The sequence below is a fragment of the Heterocephalus glaber genome, unplaced genomic scaffold (assembly GCF_053883595.1).
Source record: "Heterocephalus glaber isolate CG9 unplaced genomic scaffold, H.glaber_assembly_v1.0 deba00001547, whole genome shotgun sequence".
NCBI lineage: Eukaryota > Metazoa > Chordata > Mammalia > Rodentia > Bathyergidae > Heterocephalus > Heterocephalus glaber.
In genome coordinates this window covers 18,884,950-18,909,384 of record NW_028258340.1, presented here as the reverse complement: position 1 = coordinate 18,909,384, position 24,435 = coordinate 18,884,950, and the positions used below count along the sequence as shown (strand labels likewise).

General features: G+C 36.1%; 1 pseudogene; it reads left to right on the top strand.

Moving 5' to 3' along the window:
- LOC147824365 (ras-related protein Rab-15 pseudogene) overlaps positions 1–22,967 on the top strand; it is a 44,951-nt pseudogene extending 21,984 nt beyond the window's left edge.
- Positions 22,968–24,435: the final 1,468 nt, after the last annotated feature.

Sequence of the window (24,435 nt, the reverse complement as noted above, 5' to 3'; positions counted from 1 at the left end):
AAATCTTCATTTATAGCAAGTATACACAGACCTGAATTTTTATATATATCTTGTGTTTTCTAATCCTGCTAAATTCAAATACAAGTTTTAGGGGCTCCTAGAGATTTCTTAGTATTTTCTCTGTAGATGATCATTTCATCTACATATAAAGATTTTGTTTCTGCCTTGCCAATCCTATCCTAATTGTGTCATTTTATTGCCAGATTATTTTGGTGGGGCCTAGGTTTCAAAGTTTAATGGACAGATAAAGAGTAAGCATATCTGCCCTTGTTCCCCAACTTAAGGAGAAAGCATTGTATCTTCTCCATTCATATAAGGTGTTCTCGCTGAAAGTATGGAGTACATGTCTTTAATCCATTGAGAAGGTTCTGTTCTACTTCTAGTCTCCTGACAGCTTTTGCCATGAACAGCTGTAGAATTTAGTCCAATACTTTTTCTCCAACTAGTGACAGGATCATATGGCTTTTTCCTTTCCTCTGTTAAAATGATGACTTTTGGGGGTGGATCTTCCAGTGCTGAACCAACACTGCCATCCCTATAACAAAACCACTTTCTACATCCTGCCAGATCTGACTTCTAAGAGTTTTTTTTGTTAAACAAATTTCTATCTATGTTCATACTTCTTTCTTCTATTATCTTTATCCAGTTTTAGGATTAGCACAATGTTGAGTTCCTAAAAGGAGGGAAGTGTTCCTTCTTTTTACTGCTTTAATTGTTTGATATAATTTATCAATTAAAATGTATATGAGCCTGCTGTTGTCATATAGGTAGGTTTTCAAGCTAGGAATATACTTTCCTTAATACATGCTATTCAAATTTTGTATTTCCTCCAGAGTTACTTTCATTAATTTGTCTTCCAAGGTACTTCTTAGAAGTTGTCACATTTATTTCAAAACAGACTTTTGTAATATGCTTTCTATATCCTTTTAAATTCTGTAAAATCTGTGGTAATGTATCCTAGATCTTGATACTGTAATTTTAAAAATGTATAATTGATAGTGTGTAATGCGAAGAAAAGGTCTAAAGGTGCAGGGGAAGTGGGAGGGGTAGGGGAAAAGAAAAAAGGTAAAAGAAAACATATGAGAAGAGGAAAAAAATGGAAACAAAGTCTTTGCAAATAGGGAAGGGTGGAGGGGTGAAGGGAAGGCAAGGGAAGGGGAAAAAAATAACCAAGAGACTCATGTAATAGTACAATCCCAATGACGAATGTAACTGTATTTTATACCTAAAATGTACCAATAAACTTAATGTGGGGAAAAAAAAGAAAAAAAAAAGAATCATCCCAACAAAAATCAATCACGGGTAAAATACTCTCCATTCGTGGCCTGAGATTTGGCTCAGTGGTTCTGCCGCCTGCCTAGCAAGTGCAAGGTCCCGAGTTCAATCCCGGGTACCAAAAAAAAAAAAAAACAAAAGAAAAGAAAAATACTCTCCATTCTTCTAGTATTTAAGGCATTACAAAAACATATTTATGTTTTCCATGTATTCATATAATTTGCCTAAAGTGCAGGAGGCAGAGATTACTCTGGAAATTTATGGGTGAGACCTCTAACTACACTGTAAAAGTTAAAGACAATTTGTTCATAGTGATGTTTTGTAGATGATTTTGATACCAAAAATTCTTATCCCAATAGAGATGGAGACATAAGTCACACACAGAGGAAAAGAAGAAATAAACAACAGGAAGGGGCTAAATTGGCACTAGTCTATGATGCCCTGATGGTACTGCTTACACTGAGTGAATCTAGAGAATTTACTTGACTTCTTGTAATCCTATATTTTTATTCATAAAGTTAGTCAATAGCTTTTGTAAAAGCGTTACTAAAAGGTTCAAATTAACCATTATATATAAATAGGCTTTAGGAACATTAAAGTTCTACATAAACATGTATGATTTAAAGGAAAAGAGAATTTAAAACTTGAAGAGAAGTGCTAAATGAAGCATCAATTTTAACACATGATAATAATAATAAATGCATTGATTGCTTACTATTTCCAAGGGCTGTCATAAGCATATGTGTGTGTGTGTGTGTGTGTATACGCACCCAGAGACATAAAACTGTGCTTAATTTCCACAAAAACTTTTGAAATAGGCACTACACCTTACAGATGGGAAAAACTGAGATTTAGAGCTTTAATCAGTTACTGAAGTTTACATAAGTAGCACAGTCATAAATGAAGATTATAGGATACTCTTTCTATCATTCTTTTGTGTTTTTAAGAAGAATAAAAAGGAAGAGGGTGAACTATGGTACTGTGGTTTTTCTACTGAAAGAGTTTATTTAGCTGTTCTGTGGGGATATGGTTGAACAATCTGTTTATCAGAAATAAATTAATATACAAAAAAAGTACTAAATATGACAAAATGATAGCCCTACGGTAACTTCTATGTTTTGAAATAATACTATATTTCTAGTAAGAAACTTCAAGATGGAGTTTCATATTTTGCAAGATGTAGGACAAAGAATACAAAATAGCAGATATGTGGAATAAGCAAGTTTAGAGATCTAGTGCACCATATGAGGGCTAAGACCTGTATTTTAGTAGGAATTTTTAGTAAATAACTACACCTTAGACATTTATCATAAAAAACTATGTGAATAGATACATTAATCTACTTTACTACAGTAACCATTTTACTATTTATAAGTGTATCATATCATCATGCTGTAACCACATATATAGACAATAAAATAACAATAGTGTACTAAATGTTTTTAAAAGTCAGAAGATAGAATTTTGAATGTTTCCACCATAAAGAAATGATAAATATTTGAGGAAAAAAGATATGTTTATCCTCATTTACACATTACAAAATGGATACATGTATCAAGGTATCACATTATACTTCATTAAGATATACAATTTTATGTTTTTATGTATCCATTTAAAAGTATAAATAATAAGAACCATGAGAACATATTAAAATATCATATTATTAAAGACAGATATTTAAAACTAAAAATACATATCAGTAGCTTCTTGAATAAATTGAATTCAGTGGATTGAAATTTTTAAAATAACTTCATTTTCCCTGTATCAGTGTCTTTCACATATCCTAGCTCATATCTGTCTTTCTTGGATTTAAGAGCTTTTCCCACATGAACATTGTTCATGGCTCTTTTTTTCAGTCACTCTTAGTTGAGAACAGTCTAAATTTCAGGCATTAAAAATCCATTCCAACCTAAATCAAAATCTGAATTCCTTCCACAATTTATAGATTCATCTTGGTCTCTAGGTTAGGCTTAAGGGAGAAAAAGGAGAAAATTTAAGAAGTTAAAAGAGAAAGAAGAGGAATCACCAACGGCATGCAAATTGTCTCAAAGCTTAAATTGGGAACTGGCACAGGTCAAGGCAAGTGACAAGACCAGCCTGTATTCAAAAATTGGAGAAAGAAATGCTTTTCTATTGCTTCAGTGTCATGTTGCAAATGTATTGGATTGGGGACCTTATTACAATCAATCTACTACAAGTATGTTTACTGCTTTTTTGAAGACAATTCCTCCAAATCCCTCCACAATATGTCTTATCTTAACATGAGAGATGTCCCTTCCAGCTGGGCACCTACTGCTGTCTCCTTAGCTCTTGTTTTTACTAGTACCAAACCTGAACTATTTGGGTTTCATTCAGCCATGGCAGACACACCTTGGAATATTGCAAGATCAGCTCCCTTTTGTACATTCCTTCTGGTCCTTGAGACACTTTCATTTTTTCATCACCTTCAGTGAAGTATACCTTTACTCATTTGAGCTCTGTCTCCCCAACTAAGAACAGATACCTTTAGTTTCTTGCCTTATTAAATGTTCTAACTCCAAGGAACACATTTCATGCTATTCTGAGAGATCTCTAACAATCTCTCCTCCTCCTTGGCTTGAATTGTGCATATGCAAAAGGAGAAATAGCAATGGAAATAGTAGAATGCCCACCACCCCCTCAAATTCTTCCAAAGAAATCTTCACTAATATTTTCTCTCCTTTGTCCTTCTTACTATTTATACATCCTTGAGATTCAACAAGGTCAGCTAAAAGACAGACTATTTTCTCCTAATTTCCCAAAAAATCCTATATAGAGGATCTGTTCTCACATAAGAACTATTCAGACAAGAAAATTTTTATTTAATATTTACGTTAAAATTGTTAATGAAGTGGTCATTTATTCATACAAATTTCAATTCAACTAGTTCTTTGAATCTTCAGAGACCAAAACTTAGATCAAAAAATAAAACTTCCAAGAAGGTAAATTCTAGTTAATCAGAAGATAATGTTTCTCATATATCTCAGCTATACAAAGCAGATTCTTAGAGAAACAGTGAGATACATTACTGGCTTAAGCAGAAGATGTCTACCATCCACGAGTGACACAGTAAAAACAATTCTTAACATTAGATGGGAATAAAAAGTAAATTATAAATAAATTTCCTTTCTAATATTTCTAGGATCCTACAGGTTTTTTATATGCACTCAAATATATTTGAATGTAAATAAGTGTTAGATGATTTGGTTGGTTGTCATCAGTATAAATCATATGTGTTACATAAAATTAAAATTATATTTGCAATTTTCTAGGTCTAATTCTGAAACCATATCCACATTCAATAACTATGAAGTCCCACTCATTTTCTCATAATTTTTTTCGTTAAGTTTATTGGTACATTTTAGGTATAAAATACAGTTACATTCATCATTGGGATCTTGTACCTGTACATGATGTATCTTGGGTCTTATTTTTTCCCCATTCCCCTGCCCTCCCTTCACCCTCCTCTCATAATTATTAATTAGGGAAGTAGGTCTTCAAAACAGTGATGATACACGTTTCTTCAAATATTTTGAAATAAATTTGTTTTGTGAATATTTGTTTCATATCCAGTTTCTATTAGTGTATAAAAATGGTAAATGTGGTCCTAGTGGGCTAATGTATAATTTTCTGTCCAATTAGTACAATTATTTCATTTCCTCTTGTGCCAACTTTTCCCCCATCACTTTCACTTTCTGATGTTTTACATACTTGAGGTATTATCCATTACCTCAAAGACCCACTAGATAAAATATGCTTTATTATTTATGATTAACAAGTATTTCAAAATGTACATAAATTCAATATTAAGCTTGAGCTAATGTTTGTTTTTATCCCGAGGCAGATGTATTGAACAAAAATTTCCTGAGAACAAAAATTTGTTCCAGGGAACAAAAATTTCCAGTACTAATTAATTGCTGATATACTCAAATAATCCTTTCTTGAAGTGAACGGACAGTCCCTAGGGCCTTTTTAATGGTCCCAGACAACTTAGTGGCTAAAGATCAGTAGTGCATTTTTTGGTAATGTTGGTAATTTTTTAGTAATCAAAAGTGATATTTCCACTATGTTTAATGTATTTCTGCTTTTCTCTGTCTCTCAATATTTTCTCAAGGACTTTGATGACCAGAGCACAGGCAGTAGTTATTATCTTAATCTGAGCTTTTCTGTCCTAAATGGAGAAGTTTACTGTACAGTGGACCCTAGAGTTATAACTGGCCTGACATACAAACAACTTGGGTTACAACCAGAATTCTTGTTTTAACTTATGAACAAAGTTTTGAGTTGCGACACAAATGACAGCTGCTTGTGCTTCCAGATGGTCTCAGATACAGATTTAACACTTAAAGAGTTCTGGAAAGAACATTACAACATCCTTTCCTGTGTGGCTTTAAGAAAACCAGGGTAATATAATCTTGAGGGAAGACGTACTCATAAAATCATTCTCAGAAGCTCACATTATCCTGATCTCTAAACCAGACAAAGATCCACCCTAAAATGAGAATCATAAACCAATCTCTCTAATGAGCATAGATGTAAAAATCTCTGAAATGACACTGTCAAACAGAATGAAACAAATTATCCAAATAATCATACACCTTGCTTGATCAAGCAGGCTTCATCCCAGGAACAAGGATGTTTCAACATACACAAATCAATTAAGGTAATTCAGCACATAAATAGAAGCAAGGACAAAAATCATGTAATTTCAGTAATTACAAAAAGAGCCTTTCACAAAATCCAACACCCATTCATGATAAAAAAAAAAAAAACCCTGAAGAAAATAGGAATAGAAGGACCAGCCATTTATTTATGACCAATCTATTGCCCATCGTATTAAATGAGGAAAGATTTAAAGCTTTCCCTCTAAAATTAGAGACAAGACAAGGATGTTTATTATCACCACTTTTATTCAATATAATCCCTGAAACATTAGCCAGAGCAATCAGGTAAGAGAAAGAAATAAAAGGTACGTACAGAAAAGGATGACTTCAAAGTGTCATTATTTGCAGATGACATGGTACTTTTTTTACTTACAAGACCCAAAAAACCCACCAAAAGACTTCTAGAATTGATAGCCAAATTCAGCAGTGTATAAGGATACAAAATAAACACCCAAAAATCAATACCATTCCTATACAGTAATAATGAACTCACTGAAAAAGAAATTAGGAAAACAATACCATTCACAATAGCATCAAAAAAGTAAATACTTAGGAATTAACCTAACCAAGGATGTGAAAGAGCTCGACAATGAAAATCATATTACTCTGACAAAGGAAATTAAGGAGAACATCAGAAAATGGGAAGATATCCCCTGGATAGGCAAATCTAATATTATCAAAATGGCCATACTTACAAAACTACTATACAGATTTAATGCAATACCAATAAAAATACCACTGGTATTTCTCACAGAACTAGAGAAAATAATTCTAAAATTCATATGGAACAAGAAGGGACTAAGCATAGCAAAAGCAATATGGGGTAACAAAAGCAGAGCAGGTGGCATCACAATCCCAGACTTGACGTTGTACTATAAAGCTATGGTGATTAAAACAGCATGATGGTCTGGGGATTTAGTTCAGTGGCACTGCACCTGCCTTGCAAGCGCAAGGTCCTGAGCTCGATCTCCAGTACCAAAAGAAAAAAAACAAACAAACAGCCTGATACTTGTGCAAAAACGGGCATATGGATCAATGGTACAGAATAGGAAGAGCAGAAACGACTTAAGGCACATATAGCTATTTGATCTTTGACAAAGTGGCCAAAAACATACGCTGGAAGAAAGAAAAACTCTTTAATAAATGATACTAGGATAAATGGATATCCACATGCAGAAGATTGAAACTACACCCATATATCTCACCGTGTTCTAAACGAAAATCAAAATAGATCAAATATTTAAATGTCAAAACAGAAACAATCAGCTGGAAGATAAAATAAGTACCATTCTTGAAGACATAGGTGTTGGCAAGGACTTTGAGAATAGAGCCCCAAAGGCACAAGAAATAATACCAAGACTCAACAGATGGGATCATATCAAATTAAAAAGTTACTGCACAGCAAAAGAAACAACTCAATAAAGAGTGAAGAGACAACCTACAGAATGGGATTTTTTTTTACCAACTATTCTTCAGACAGAGGACTAACATCTAGACTATATAAAAACTCAAAAAATTAGACTTCCCAAAATAAAAGACCCAATCAAAAAATGGGCAACCAAAATAAATAGAAACTTCCCAGAAGAAGATAGCCAATAAAATAAACTTTTCTTTTTTTTGGTATCGGGGATCGAACTCTGGACCTTGTGCTTGCGAGGAAGGCAGCAGAACCACTGAACTAAATCCCCGGCCCTAAAATAAACTTTTAAATGGCCAATAAATAAATTAAAACCTGTTTATGATCACTGGGCATTAGAGAAATGCAGATTAAAACTAATTTGAAAAACAAATTGAGATACTATCTTACCTCAGGAAAAATGGCTGTTTTCTTAGTTACTTTTCTCATTGCTGAGACAAAATACCCAACACCCATGATTACAAGAGGAAAGATTTATTTCAACTCACAGTTTTTAGAGGTTTCAGTCCATAATCAGCTTACTCTAAGGCAGGGTGACAGAGCAGAGGGGCATCATAGAGGAGTCCATAGCAGAGAAGGGAGGAAGCAGCCAGCAACAGGCCTTCCTTTCCCTTTTATCCCATCCAGACTCCAAGCCTTTTGGGTGGTACCACCCACACCCAGGGTGGGCGTTCCCATTTTCCATTCCCAGAACTATACTAAACCAATTTAGTTATCACAAAATCTTAATCCTAGTATCATACATCCTAATCCAGCATCACACACTCATGATCCATGCAGCTCCCAAAATCCACACCCAAAAGAGTATTGGCACCTTGGAAAGACATCTAGATATAAGCCATAACATCTATCATCAAAAAAATCTAATAATAATAAATGTTTGTGAGAATATGTGGAAAAAAGAAACTCTTCTATATTGTTGATGGGAATGTAAACTAGTACAACCACTGTGGAAATCAATGTGGAGATTCTTCAAAAGAGTGAAAATAGCAATTTCATTTGACCCAGCTATCCTTCTAGTTATTTTCCCAAAAGAATTATCATATTAGAGGGAAACATGTTTACCCATGCTTATAGCAGCGCAATTTATAATAGGTAGATCTTGGAAACAGCATATATGTCCACCAACAGATGAATGAATAAGGAAAATGTGGTATTTATATACAACAGAGTACTAGTCTTCCATAAACAAAGACAAACTTGAGGAATTTGTAGGTAAATGAATTAAACTTGAGAACATAATGTTAAGTGATAATAAGTCAGATATGCGAGCTTAAATATGGCATGGTTTCTCTTATATGAGAAATTCAAAGAATATATATATGTATATATATGCAAATGAGAAGTAAAATGGAAGATAGGTAAATTGGAAGTGGGGAGAGGTTCCAGTGGTTCTCCAAATTACCTATTCCATTGTTTCGAAAATGTGTTAATATATGCTAATTTGTTTCATTTATGAGTTTCTCTTAGTTCATTGGAAAGTTTTATGCTAATATCTGTTTCTTCTTTGTAAAAGAGAATGTTTTTATTCAATGTCTTGTATTCTGAGTAAATACTTTGAAGATAATGATACAGTGCATTAGCTGTTGTTATTCTTTTATTGTTTTGTTACATTTTGTTTTATTTTTTCATAAAAGAAAAAATTAAATATTATTATTAACATGCACGAGGATTAAGAGATGTCTTGTGTGTGCTCCAGAAAACTCTTCTTTTCAGTAATGATTAAAATTTACAAGTTTACAAATGCTGTGCCCAGAATCTCAAATTTATATCACACTTAAAATGATTGCTGGGATTCTGTTATAGTCTACTTTCTTCCTCATATTCAACAGAATCTTCAGGACAATCACCAAGATCTATTTTTCTGTAACACATCCTTGATAAACCTACTTCTCATAACATACATATCCTACTCCAATAGTTACTGGTTTGATAGTTTTTATAGTTACCAATTATTGAATAATTCCTGAATTATAATTAAATAAAAATATTAATAAATAACACAATGTCTCCTAGAAAACTAGAGATGCATGAATTATCTTCTTTTCAGTTTCACATATCACCAGTGCATGAGAGTGGATTGGAGTGAGACTAACATATTTCCTAAAAATTTAGACATATGAAAGCCTAGGTATTCTTCCTCAACATGCATTATGTTAGCATGTTTAAAGAATTATTAATACAACAAGAACACATTTTACTCTGAGTTTTCAAATAGCTAGGGACCATTTCCAAGCAGAAATTTGATCTAGGGGCTCATTGACACAAGCACCATTACTAAATTTTACAAACATTTTTCTTCTTTGTGGAGTTTTATTTCTTGTGTCTCTCAGGTAGCAGCTCTCATTACAGAGCAAATATCTCAGGGGCTGAATGAAACTGAATCTTTTCCACCATTACATTCTGAGTATTTTCTGTTCACATTTAACTCTTGTCTTCATTATTCAGTATTTCAGTGCACTCACAATATACTTTTGTGTACTGGTTATGGTTCAGTTGGTATTTGTTGGATATTTCCCTCTCGATTTTTCTAATTCCTACTGTTTTTTTTTTTCTTTAGTGCTCTTTACCCATCTCTGTTTTCACAGAGTTTATTTTGAGCTCATAGCTTGTTAGATTTCTCATTTCATATGTCATTCAAATTTTGTTTCTATAGGCTTCTCAGAGTTTTTACTCCAAGTTCTGTCATTATTACACTTAAAACTTGTCAACCTCTAGGTAAACATCCAAGAACATATATAAATTGTTTGACTTACACCCAAAATTTCATCAAATTCATACCAGTAGTCACCATCCTGGTTAATAAAAATATTTATAAATTAGTGGTGACTATTTTACATAATCACTTAATGAAACATTGGCTGGGGTTTAACCCTGCAAAGCACCCCAAGCACACCTTGAGCAGAGGCTCCAGGGTGTTTTACACACCTGTACCAAGAAGATTCATTTGAGACAGCAACATTTTCTGCAATTTTTTTTCTCTTCCATCATTTCAAATAGTTTCTCAGGCTTTGTCCTTCCACCTCATAGTTTTTTATTTGTTTTTGTTTTTTGTTTTGGGGTCTTTGGGGGTAAACACTTGGGGCTGAACCCAGGACCTTTGCCCAGAGCAAAATCCTCAGACCTTTCTAATTTTTTTTTTTTGAGACAGGGTCTCAGTAAGTTGCCAAATTGCCCAGGCTGGGGTTAAACTTGTAATCTGCCTCAAACTCACAGAATACTGGGATTACAGTCCTGTGGCATCATGTTCACCTTGCCTCATGGATTACTATAGGACACACAGAGATAGGATGGCTAAAATCATTTTCTTTCCTTTCTCTTTGTGAAACTTCAGCCCATTAAGTTATATTTTTCCTGTCCCACAGTTCAAATGGGGGGGGGGATCTTAAAACGGAGTGGGAAGGAAATAAAGTGATTACAATTTGGTGCTAAGGTTTATCTGGTGTTAAGGGTTCTAGTGAGACCAAAGATCTATACACAATTTACAGACAGCCCTCCAGGGAAGTGTTAGCACTCAAAGCAATGGCTTGTGATAGGTTTAGAGAAGCACAGGTGTTTTCACGTGGTGGACTTGCACTTGAATTTGGATTCAGGTTTAATTTCATTTAAATAAAAGAACAAATGAATATTCCTTGTATATCTGAGCTTGCCCAGTAAAATTTCTACCTGCAACACATACTGGCAAATCTGAAACTGCTGAGAATGTATGCATGGATCTGCATACAGGACCAATTATAATCCCTGTCTTCCACAAGTGGCTGCCCAGACTACTGTGTTCATCTGCATCAAACATAGAACTTGTCATGTAGAGTTTGTATGTTTCAACTTGAAAGGAGGCATCGTTTCTATTTGCGTGTCCATGTCTAGAACTCTCTTCTATGCTTCCTGCAAGGTAGGAAATGATACTCAGTGGTATATCCTAGTTGTGTGCTCAGAAAAAAGACCCCAACTTTTAAGAGATTGCCAGCTTCTTCCAGAGTTTTTCTTTCTTATCACTGAATAGTTGCTTTTGTGCTTTTTCCAACATAAGGAATACATTTACCTTCTCCTCAACAAGACAACATAAGTCCACTGCAGTCACTGCATCCAACTGAACATATAGGATTTCAAGGTGATATGTATTCTTCTCCACAAATCCATGCATCCATTGGATATGCAATGATAAATCAGGAACAGGATAAATGCCATTAAAAATTTCATTCAGAACAGAGAAGTATGTAAGACACTTAGAAGTAATTGATCTACAGCACTTATAAAATCCTACTGGGGTAAGATATTTCTTGATTGACCCTGAATATCTAGGAAAAGTTCCCTAATTTAGGTCTGCTAGTGAATTTTCCTATAAATTTTCTTGCAAAAATACACATCTGTCATGCTCAATTTACAAATAGCCAGTTTTTGTCTGTACAAAAAGTCAAGAGAAATTGCAGATTTTTGGAGAGCAACCGAAGTACAGAATTCCTTTATGTTTTTATGATTTTTTAAAAGTTCTGTGATTCCCTTCTTCATACTTAATTTAATAGCAATTTATGTTTCAGTAACTCACCTTTTGTATTTTAAAAATATTTAATTTTAATAGAAACAACAATTTATATATAGTTCATATACATACTTACCTAAAGTATAAAATTACAATGGCAAAAGTAAGCTTAAATACATTTGCTACTTAATGCAGTAGATTCTTCTCAATCTCTTTTTTTGGTACCAGGGATCAAATTCGGGACCTTGCGTTTGCGCGGCAGGCACCGGAACCACTGAGCTAAATCCCCACCCCTGCAGTAGATTCTTATAAACATGTAACTCTGAATGATGAAAGGCAAGACATTCTAGATATAACTCTCAGACAGGCATATTCAATCTATGCTAGGAGTCAGGTTGACTGCTTAACAGAGGAAATACAGGGCTTCACTTAATCAGGAGGGTAGTTGATAAAAAGAATTTAATTATAATAATTTCCTCTTTAGTTTAAGGTCTCAAATTTTGCAGAGCCTACCTGAAGCCATTGGCTTTCATCATTTTATTTGTCTGTACTTTGAAATGCTTTGGTGTATTGAAGAGATAAGGCTGTATGACTCACAGCAGAACAGAAAAACAGAGGGGTGTTGGAGGGACTGAAACTATGAAGCAAACAGCCTGGTAGATCTTAAGACAACCAGAATCAGCACATCATTTGGCAGCAATTTTCCAGGGATTTGGTCAGAACTCAGGAAAAGCTGGAATTGAGCTACATAATTTCCATACTTGAAGATTCATTCCTGTTTGAAGCATGACAAAGAAGCAAGGAGAGGCCGTCAGGACCCTGAACTGTCACCATTAGATCTAAGAGTTTGGAAATGGGAAGATGAAAAGAATGATTAAGGTTGAATATTTCATTGACTCTGTGGGTTTAACACTTGGATGTCAGTTTTGATTTGATTTAAAGAAATAAATAACTGAATATTCCTTGAACAACTCCATTTTAGGTTCAGATTCATACCTGTCACATAGATAAGGTTGTCCTTTAAGCACTAATATTTAGAAAGCATGTTAAAAAGACACATTTTCCAGGAGAGCAAAACAACAATATACTGACATACAATTTGAAATTTGGAAGAAATATGGTTGGCTACAAAAATTTTAAGCAAAGGAAGAAAAATAAAAGGTAATATAGGTATCACCAGTGCAACATTCCCTGGGGAAACAAAAGCCCAGCCGACACAATCTCCCTCTACTTGTATCTCAAGTATTTTAGGCCCATATTACCTGGTCCGTGGTCTGTCAGACAATGTAACAAGATTAAGCATCAAGTATGTCGACTTTAATTATATAATGTGCATATTTTTTTAACAACTTCACAGAAAAAAACCCCTCAGCAATTGAAAATATTTTGTACATCTCAAAGAGAGCTTACTAACAGTGCCTTGGAATAGTTCTAAAGCTCAGGCATCAACAAACTAAATGATAAAAACATCAACTCTCCCTTTTAAAAAATATTGCTTACAATAAAAAACACTAGCTATAGTCAGGGATATTGTCAGCTAAATAATCTCTGAATGTCAATACAGAGCAATTTGTTTCCATATAAAATTTATACTATTAGTTAGAGAATTGGCAGTACTGTGAAAAGGCAATTTCCTTTAAAACATTTTCAGGTGAGAAAAAATATCAACTGAAAATTTGGAAACGGATTCACTTATTGATGTACTTTATTATAAAGAAATGTGAATACCAGTGTGCTTTCCTGTATATGACTCAAGTTCTTTATGAATGAAGTTTCTTCAAGAGAGGTAAGGGCTTAAATGAATAAAAAACAATAAATAAACTAAGTTGACTTAGGACGACATCATAACATAAACCCACAAGATGAAAATCAACTACCTCTACAAACATTCCTTGTTTAGTGACTAAGTTATGTGCATGTGACTAGGTCGTTAATTGATTTGGTCGCTAAATGAGGAATTGTGTAGCGTATATACATTATAATATTCAGACCAAAGAAATAGTTAAAAGAAACTCCAATTTGATGACTTTGCTTTTATTTGCATAACTCTTATGTGCAGTACTGTAATGTATCACAGAACATAAAACCATAGTACTGTACTGTACAATCAACAAAAATTACAATACTGTATAAACAAGGTGCACTATACAAAAAAAAAAGATTGCGGCACTATAAACAAGATATACAGAACTGTACAAAAATATGGGTCATAAGTCCCAATGGCAGATGGTAAGTCAAAACAGTCTTTAAACTGGTAGGTTGTTAAAGAAGAAATAAAGGTAATGTAGTAAGTGTGACAAAATGTCTCAAAATTTTATCTTCCCCAAAGAATTAAAAGAATCATACCACAGTGATATATGTGCACCCATGTTCATAGCAGCACAGTTTGTAATAGCTAAAACTTGGAAACAGCCCAAATGCCCATCAACTGGAGACTGGATAAAGAAAATGTGGTGTTTTTATAAAATGGATTACTACTCAGCCATAAAAAATGAGAAATTAGAGACATTTATAGCTAAGTGGATGCACATTGAGGCGATATTCTTAAGTGAAATAAATAGGACACACATGTGTAAATACCGAATAGTTTCTCTGGTGTGAGAAACTGAAAGTGTAAATAAGGACTAAATGTATAATAGGTCATGTGAAATAGGAAGAAAAGGGGCAAAGGGGAAGGAAGTGGGAGGGCTAAGGGAAAGCATAGAAGGGAATGGGATTAATATGAGAAAATGGAAAAATAGGAACAAAATTTTTGTAAAGAGGGAGGGCTGGAGGGGTTGAAGGGAGGGCTGGGCAAGGGTGAAAAACAAGAACCAAAAGAGAATATGTAAAGGTGCAAATTTCCAATGATGAATGTCATTATATTGTATACCTAAAATGTACCAATGATTAGAATGAATAATCAATAATGTAAAATAGGAATAAAAGGTCCAAATGGGTAGGGGTAGTGGGAGGCACAGGGGAAAGGAAAGAAAGGAAAGGAAAAAATGATGAGAAATGGAAAAAATGGAAATAAAGTCTTTGTAAATAGGGAAGGGTGGAGGGCTTGAAGGGAGGGCTAGGAATGGGGAAAAAATAAGAACCAAGATGCATTATATAAAGGTACAGTTCCCAATGAAAAATGTAATTGTATTGTATACCTACAATGTACCAATAAAAGAATTTAATACAAAAAAAAAAAAAGAAAGGAGGCCGCATACCTTCCTGCTGCCCATGACTTGTATGGTCTCTCAGTTCTATCTTTGGTTGAAGTCAATATGCCAACTGGAAAAACAGAATGTGTACGGAGTGCTTCTTGTTCACAAAGAAAAGCAAATAAGGGAAGATATGGGACTGAGAGTTGAAAATGAATAACTGGTACCCTCGCATATATGATCAGTGTAACAGATATCCAAGATTATTTAATATAACGGTCAACATATTTATATGTTATCTTACATTCTCTAAATCAAGAACAATAAACTCTAATCACCTTGGAAACCAGATTACTTTAAATGAGTAAAGTAGATTAGATATAAGATAATAAGAGAGGTTGGAACTATGAGTGGAGAAAACACATCTTGCCTTCTAAAAGAAATCCAATACACATTTTTAGGCTATAAAGGGACTTAGTTTGCAACTAATGCATGGAGACCCCCATAACACTGTGTTAACAGTTCTAGAAATGAAACAATAAACCTGGCTATAGCCAGAAGATTTCGTTTGATTATGTTTTTTCATATGGCCAGTGAGAACTTCCATTCTCCTGTCAATTATAGAACCACAGATTCCATCACTCAGCAATAGATTGGAAGGCTTTTGTCATTCACTGTTTAAGCACTGAGTCCTGTAAGACTCACAAATAAAGAATTCACAGTATTTAACCAGATATATGTGTGAGTAGGTTTTAGGTTAATTGAAAGTAATCATTTTCATTTTGTATTGGAAAGAAAAGAAGCAGGGTGCCTTGTATTTTAATATTCTAGATGTTATGCCTAATTTGAATTCGGATACAGTCCCCACTTTGTCAATTCCTTTGTAATTTAAACAGCAATGATAATAGTAGCATCAGACTCTGTTACAATTGCTCTATGGATGTAAGAAAGAACTATTTAAAGCACTGTAATTACATTAATATAAGTAAATCATCTGCGTGTTTTTAAATGTCACACTCTGAACATAAATTACCTGTATGCACTGAAGCATGAAATGGCTTCAACGCCTTTAGGTAAACAAGTATTGTGACTAAATTAGTAAGGATAAAGGCTAGACCTGAAAGCAACAAAAATATTTGGCTTTTGAAGATAGAAAAATATTTTCCACAACCGTATCTTCTAATAGGACCTATTTAACTTTGAGGTTTTTCTTTTCAATCGAAGTGATTTGGAAAACATAATTAAAAGCATTTTATTTATTTATTTGTAAGATTTTTCATATATCACAGGTACAAATATTAAACTCTCTTGGAAATCTTTACAATTTCTGATTGGAACAATATGTTTGTTTCGACTTTGCAGCAGCAATGTCAGATTTACCCATACTCAAAAACAAAAAGTAGTTTTAGGTAGTTTTATTTTAAAAGGAGGTGTGTTTGATGTATGCTATAAACTATAACAAATATATTTCCTCCTTTTAGCTCAATTGAAAGACACTGTGGTAGAGAAGCTGAGCCAGTCCTAGCACCCGGAAGGAAGTTCCCCCTCTGCCATCACACGCTCCTAGGGCAGAGAAGCTGAGGCAGTCCCAGAACCCGGAAGGAAGCTCCCCCGCCGCCATCCCAAGCTCCTAGGGCAGAGAAGGTGAACCGTGTGGGTGCCAGAAGCACCCTCCCCCGTTGGAAATGAGAAGACACGTAAACAAGCCTCAAAAACAGACTTCTGGATCACCTACAGCAACCCCAAAGGGAAACAAGATGGAACAATCTGATACTCAACCACCTGGACTCTCTTGAACTGGCAACAAAAGAGGATCTGGGAAAAATGAAATCGGAAATAACTACTCAGATAACAGCAAAGATTTTGTTCATGGTGCAAGACATGATTAATAAATCTAGAGAGGACACAGATAAAAAAAAATAGAGGATCTGAGGAACATGATGGAATCCCAACATAGGAAACAAATGGAATCCATAAAACAGATGAAAACAGATTTCCAGGAGATTAAAAACTCCATCAAAAGTCTGCACAGCAGAATGAACCAATGTGAGGATAGAATTTCAGATATAGAAGAAAAGATTGCAATTAGTGACCAGGAAAAGAAAAATTGCTTTAAAATTGAAAAGGAACATGAGAAATCAATCCAGCAGCTGCTAGATGATGCAAAGAAGAATAACATAAGACTGATTGGAGTCAATGAAGAAAGAGGAGAGAGTGCAGATGACACAAAAAAACTGTTCACAGAAGTGATGGCAGAAAACTTCCCAAGGAGGGGAAAAGATCTTAACATACAGATAAGTGAGGCATATAGGACTCCAAATAGCCTTGATCAAAAAAAATGTACACATAGGCATATAATAGTTAGGATTCCAGAAATCCAACAGAAGAACAAAATTCTACAAGCAGTGAGAGAAAAGAAACAAATTGCATACAAAGGAAAGCCCATCAGAATCACAGCAGACTTCTCAATGCAAACCCTCAAGGCAAGAAGAGCTTGGAGTGATGTATTTCAAGCCCTAAAGGAAAACAGCCTCCAACCCAGACTGATGTACCCTACAAAACTATCTTTCAAAATTGATGGAGAAATAAGATACTTTCATGATAAAGAGCACCTCAGGAACTTCATGAATATCAAACCGGCACTCCAAAAAATTTTAGACAATACCTAGGAAAAGACAATGAGGATCACAACCCCAGGAGACCCAGCAGAATGAATCCACTGGGTATGACAAATTAAATGCAAAGGGGGAGAATCCAACAAAAAGAAAAAGTCATGACAAGGCTTTTAAAACTTTTAACTTCATCTCCCTAATGAGTGTATAATTCAATCTTGTTATTGTACTGATTAGTATTTTTCTGATTCTAGAGTTGCACACCTTTCCTTGTGCTGTATTGGCTATTTATCATCTTCTTATGTCTACTTTTTAAATGGGTTGTCTATTAATGAGCTGTAAGAGTTCTTTATACATTCTGGTCATAAGTTATATCCATTGTAAATATGGTCTGTTTAAGGACTTCTTTTCGTTTTAATGATGTCCTTTAAAGTTCTAAATTTTGATGGAATCTCATTTATCAATTTTTTTCTTTTATACATCATGTTTTTTGTATCCTAGACAGTTCTTGCCTACCCTGAATTCATAAACATTTTCCCTTATAATTTCTTCTTAAAGTTTTATACTTTTAGGCTTTCATATTTAGGTTCATAGATCCCTTCAAGTTATTTTCATGTATGGAAATTAAGGGCTGAGGTTAATTTTTTATATACAGATACCAGGTGTTCTAGTGGCGTTTGCTGAAAACACTATCTGTGCCTCAGCTCTTGAATTGAGTTTATATTCTATAAAATGCTAATGTTAAATAATCTTTCAAAACTCAGTGGGCCATATATGTGTGGTTCTATTTCCAGATTCTCTGTTTTATTCAAATGATCTATTTGTCTTTCCTTACACCAACACTGCCTTGTTTACTGTAGCTTTAGAAGAAGTCTTAAAATTAGGTAATAAATGTCTTCCAACACTGTTTTTTGTCTTTTTTTTTACTTTTCTCGGTCCTTTGTACTCCTACATAACTTTTAAATTTCAATATCCAAATCTTCATTTATAGCAAGTATACACAGACCTGAATTTTTATATATCTTGTGTTTTCTAATCCTGCTAAATTCAAATACAAGTTCTAGGGGCTCCTAGAGATTTCTTAGTATTTTCTCTGTAGATGATCATTTCATCTACATATAAAGATTTTGTTTCTGCCTTGCCAATCCTATCCTAATTGTGTCATTTTATTGCCAGATTATTTTGGTGGGGCCTAGGTTTCAAAGTTTAATGGACAGATAAAGAGTAAGCATATCTGCCCTTGTTCCCCACCTTAACGAGGAAGCATTGTATCTTCTCCATTCATATAAGGCATTCTTGCTGGAAGTATGGAGTACATGTCTTTAATCTGTTGAGAAGGTTCTGTTCTACTTCTCATCCCCTGATAACTTTTACCATGAACAGCTGTAGAATTTAGTCCAATACTTTTTCTCCAACTAGTGACAGGATCATATGGCTTTTTCCTTTCCTCTGTTAAAATGATGACTTTGGGGGGTGGATCTTCCAGTGCTGAACCAACACTGCCATCCCTATAACAAAACCACTTTCTACATCCTGCCAGATCTGACTTCTAAGAGTTTGTTTTGTTAAACAAATTTCTATCTATGTTCATACTTTTTTCTTCTATTATCTTTATCCAGTTTTAGGATTAGCACAATGTTGAGTTCCTAAAAGGAGGGGAGAAGTGTTCCTTCTTTTTACTGCTTTAATTGTTTGATATAATTTATCAATTAAAATGTATATGAGCCTGCTGTTGTCATATAGGTAAGTTTTCAAGCTAGGACTATATTTTCTTTAATAGGTACTATTCAAACTTTATATTTCCTCCAGAGTTAGTTTCATTTATTTGTTTTCCAAGGTACTTCTTAAAAGTTGTCAAATTTATTTCAAAAAAGATTTTTGTAATATGCTTTCTATATCCTTTTAAATTCTGTAAAATCTGTGGTGATGTCTCCTAGATCTTGATATTGTAATTTTAAAAATGTATAATTGGTATTGTGTAACAGGAAGAAAAGGTCTAAAGGAGCATGGGAATTGGGAGGGGTAGGGGAAAGGAAAAAAGGGAAAAGAAAAAATATGAGAAAAGGAAAAAAATGGAAACAAAGTCTTTGCAAATAGGGAAGGGTGGAGGGGGTGAAGGGAGGGCAAGGGAAGGGAAAAAAATAAGAACCAAGATACTCATGTAATGGTACAAGATCCCAATGATGAATGTAACTGTATTTTATACCTAAAATGTACCTATAAACTTAATGGAAAAAAAAAGAAAGATACTGTGCTATCATAGGAACTCAGAGACAGTTATCTTACTTGACTACTGTTCTCTGAAATTCTAGACATGCCTCATGCTACTGATGGAGTCATGACAGTCTTGGGAAATACCCAGTTGCTGAGCCTTGATATATTTTTTGCTTGAAACACACTACAGTTTCCTGTATCTAAGTAGTAGAAATGACACAAAAAGATAGCAAAAAGGACTAGATAAATTTGATATTTATTTTATGTTACAACAAAAAATAAAAACGTTTTATTTTTCCTGCTTTTTTTGTTGTAACAGTGCGGGTGAGGGGCTTTGTACTGAACTATATCCCCAGCCAGTTTTTTTATGTTTTACTTTGAGAAAGGGTCTGACTAATTCACTAAGTTACCCAAACTGTGCTTGAATTTGCTATTTTCTTGCCTCAGGCCCCCCAGAGTGCTGGTATTATAGGAATGCACAACCATGTCCAGCTTCTTCTGCTTGTTTTGTCCTCTCACTCCATTATTTGCTCCCTTTTTTTCTGTTTTATTTAATTTTATATTTTGTTTTCTCTAGGCAACATTGTATCTTTCTCTAATCACTATAAAGTGTCATATATCTGTCAGAACTTTTGTCTTGTGTTCTAAAATTGAGCACATGATTTGATGAGAAAATTTTTGACCTAAACCATCACCTTTTGGGTTATTTCTCACCACTTATAAAGAAGCTCTTGACTAGATTCTTTTTGAGTCTAATTTGGTATTATTGATATATAAGATGTCTATAAATGAAATGAATAAACATCTTCCTAATTCTCAGATATTACTTAAACAGTAAATGACAGCTTCTTTAATTCGCATACATAACTTATTGACTAGTGTGATAATGCTTAACTTTTAAATGGCTTCATATATACATATATAATAAAGACCCTCATTTGCATTAGATTCACATGCTGATCTTAGGTTAAATATTTAGAAACAACTTACACTAGTAACCTGGTGTCACAATAGGATTCCATTGCAAGTGTCTGCTGAGGCAAAAAGAAAACAAGATGCCAAGTGAGGTTCAAAATCGCAATGCAGGAACCATGAAATTTACATGATTTTTCTTTGGTTTGAAGTATTCTTTATTTTCTAAACTTTTGGGTTTAAAATAGATGACCCCTGCTCACGATTCATATAACGGACCGAAGACACAGTACACAAAGTTCACCTGTCACAGGGAGACGGTGGGGCTCAGGAGCAGGTGGTGTCCGGGGGCTGTGCTGAGTGGGGAAGAGGCTGGGACAAGAAAATGGGCCTGGAAAGCCTGGTTAACAGTCTAAGCCTAATGTCACAGCCCAGGCCAGTTCCGGGACTGGAGAGTAGAGGTGAGAGGTCAACTCTGGTTCCTGGTGAATGAAGCTGCACCCTAAAATCCTAGCCCTCTTTTTGCTCCTATACCTGTTGCTAGCTGTGGCCCTCATGGAGAGAGCTCATTGGTCCATGTTTTCCCTTCCAGAACTCTTAGGGTACAATAAAAATAGAGTCTTTCTTTCCTGAGTGGGCTAAGAGAGAAAGACAGCGGTGCTCTGCCTGATCTCCAGGGAAAGCGAGGACACTGGGCCACAAGTAGGAGCCAGTGCCTAATATAACTTTTCCTTTCTCAAGCTCCCAGCTGAGGTAGACTGAGGATTGGCATCACCACCCTGCTCACCTCCAGCACAAGGCTGCACAAGTCAGTCCTCAGGGAAGCAGCCGCAGCCACTCATGGCTTCATCCTAATGTATCCTCTCTAAGTCTCTCATTGGCCAAAGATTTATTTCTATTCCTGCTCTTTTTCTTCTACCATGCTCACCTATTCCCCATCCTAAATCCTGAGCCATCTTTTCTTGCCAGCTCTCCTCTGGTTTGGTAAGAGCCAGGAGGAAATATCCAGTGATTTTATCTTAACTCCTTTCTTAGGAGGAATAAGGGAGTGGCGCCCTGATGTGGGTCCTTGGGTGGGGAATGCTCAGTGCCTAGCTCTTTGCTTTGGCTCCAGACCCAGCCATGCAGTGCAGCTGAAGAATGATCCTCTTCTCCAGGCTTTTCCCACCTTGGGAAGGTGAGGAGGAACCCAAGCAGGGCTGGTAACTGACATGAGCCTTTAGAAAGACTCCTTCATGCTCCTCTTGGGCTTCAGGGATTAAAGAAACTTCCTGAACATAAAACTCAGAAGGAAGGAGTCCTCCTCCCTGCCCTGATAGCCACAGTGCAGTTGGCAGGCAAGCCTACAAGGAGCAGGAGGGCAAGGTAAGCACTTGTCTTCAGGCTGAAGAGGACAGCACCAGGGCCATCTCTCTCTCTTTCCGTGAAGTCTTTGCCCTTCTCCCACAAATGCTGGGCCCCAGGAAAACCTTGATTGCTGAAGACTGGGTTCAGTAAAAGAGTGATGTGGTTATGTCACCTCTTACCTCTGCCAGGGATTCTGGGGAAAAATTCTTACACAACCAAGGAAGTGGGGAGCAGGAGGCCTTGCTGCTGCCACATCCCCTCTGCTTTGCAAAATGCTGTCCCTTGGTCTGGCTGACATCTAGGAGCTAGTCTTTCACTTCCAAGCCCTCCTCTTTCTTCAGTGTGTAGTTGGATTGATAATGTCAACGGCCCCAGGGCTCTCTTTTCCCCTCTGTATCCTCAGGCCTTGGTACCTATCTTAATTCAGGAGCCCAGGCTGAGAGAAGTTATGTACATTCTACATGAGAGGTAGAGAATGGAGGGGACTTTTTAGACCTGTCACCAGGCCCAGGGAATATTTTTAGTCTACATCAGCAGCTAGTGCTCTTAAGGACACAGCATGAAGTGGGTCACTGATGGTGTCCAGAAGATCCTTACAGGGAATAAAGCTGACTGACAAAAAGTGGAAATGGCCAGTGGGAAGAGAACAAGGGCAGCAGCTGGCTAAGGAGTACCTTGGACTTCTGTGAAACAAGTGCCTGCACCAACCTCAACATTAAGGAGTCTTTCACATGTTCAACCAAGCTGGTGCTGCAGGCCCACAGGAAGGAGCTGGATGGACTCCAGGTACGTGGCAGCCTTGAGCTGGCCTTGGCAGAGCTGAAAGACGAGGAAAGCAAAGTTGAGGTCCCAGCAAACTCTTGTAAAACCTGCTGTGCTGAGGGACCTGCATGAGGTACCCCACACAAACCCCCTTCACTCCGGAGGCCTGTGGGCACACAGGGGAGCCTGAGCTTTGGCTGCTGCCACCCTCTCCTTTGAGGACCTGTTGAATCTGTAACTGGTACTCTCCTCTGCCTGGCCCCAAGAGCAGCTCTGCTGTCATATCTGAGCAGCCTCTATCCCCGGCCCTTCTCCCCTGGAGTGGCATCCTTCAGCCTGTTTCCCCAGCCACAGGCCTGCTGTGACTCCACAGTGTACTCAGAACTTGAAAAGGCAAAAAAAAATTGCATAGTTATATTCATTAGCCTTTAACTGCAATATAGCATCTTCTTCAATTATGAATGTAAGTAATGAAACACAGTGGTACTGACAGTACCTGTGCATAGAAGAGTTAACATAGCAGATCTGAGCCTGCCATCCCCAGAATGGCCTAATGGCAAGGTTGGCCTTTAGCTGACATCTGGGCATTTCTAGTGTAGAAATTTTCTCTCTCTTCCCTAATTCATGAGAATGACTCACTGTGCCTAAACTGGGCATACAAAGTGGTTCACACTGAGCACCTGCTTGCTTTCTGTGTTTGCGGAATTTTGATTCATGCTAGGCAGAAGATGCCTATGTGACCAGCTTCAACAAAAATCAATAAATGCCAAATCTCAAAAGGCTTCTCCAGGCAGAAATATTACACAATGTTGCTGAGCTTTCATTGTTGGGAGAAGTGTGTACCCTTCGTGACCCTTCCTGCAAGTCAGAAAGCGTAAGGAGGGTGCACATGGATTCTTTCAGGTTTTCCCATATGATCCAGCAATGTATTCTTACTACATCTCTATAATAAATCTTAGCCATGAGTACAACTATGTGGGAAATGCTGTAAAACCTATAAGCAAATATCTGAATGTGAGGGTGATTTGGGGGACAACTGGCACAATGGTAGCAGTAGCAAGGTTTGTTAAAATGACCCCAACTCACTAAAATATAGTTACAGTATTTGAGGGAGGAAGACAGAAAGGTGGGCAGGAGATGAGGAAAGCTTGGTATGTAGGCTGCTATGCAGTTAAACATAATATGAAATAACAGCTTGTTTGTGGTCGGAGTTACCTGTGGAATTTGAAGAGTATAGATCCACCTCCAGAAGAGTTGGATTTCTGGATTGCCCCAGATGTTTTTGGCCATGTAGAGGTGGTTGATTCTGCTGAAGTGAGGGAAAAGTAGCATAGCCAGGTGAAGATTCTCTCTCTCTCTCTCTCTCTCTCTCTCTCTCTCTCTCTCTCTCTCTCTCTCTCTCGCTGTCTCTCTCTCTTCAAAGCCACAAGACAAAGGACTGAAACATTCTTCACAATGGGCTTTGGATGTATCAAATGCTATAAAACTTAATCTGTAGTCGCTCTTTTCTCCATGTAGGAAAACAAAGGTTAAATTTGTTTCCAGACCTGGAGCAAAGCATTGGATAAAGCAGAAGCAAAAAAGGAAGCAGGGGAAAAAC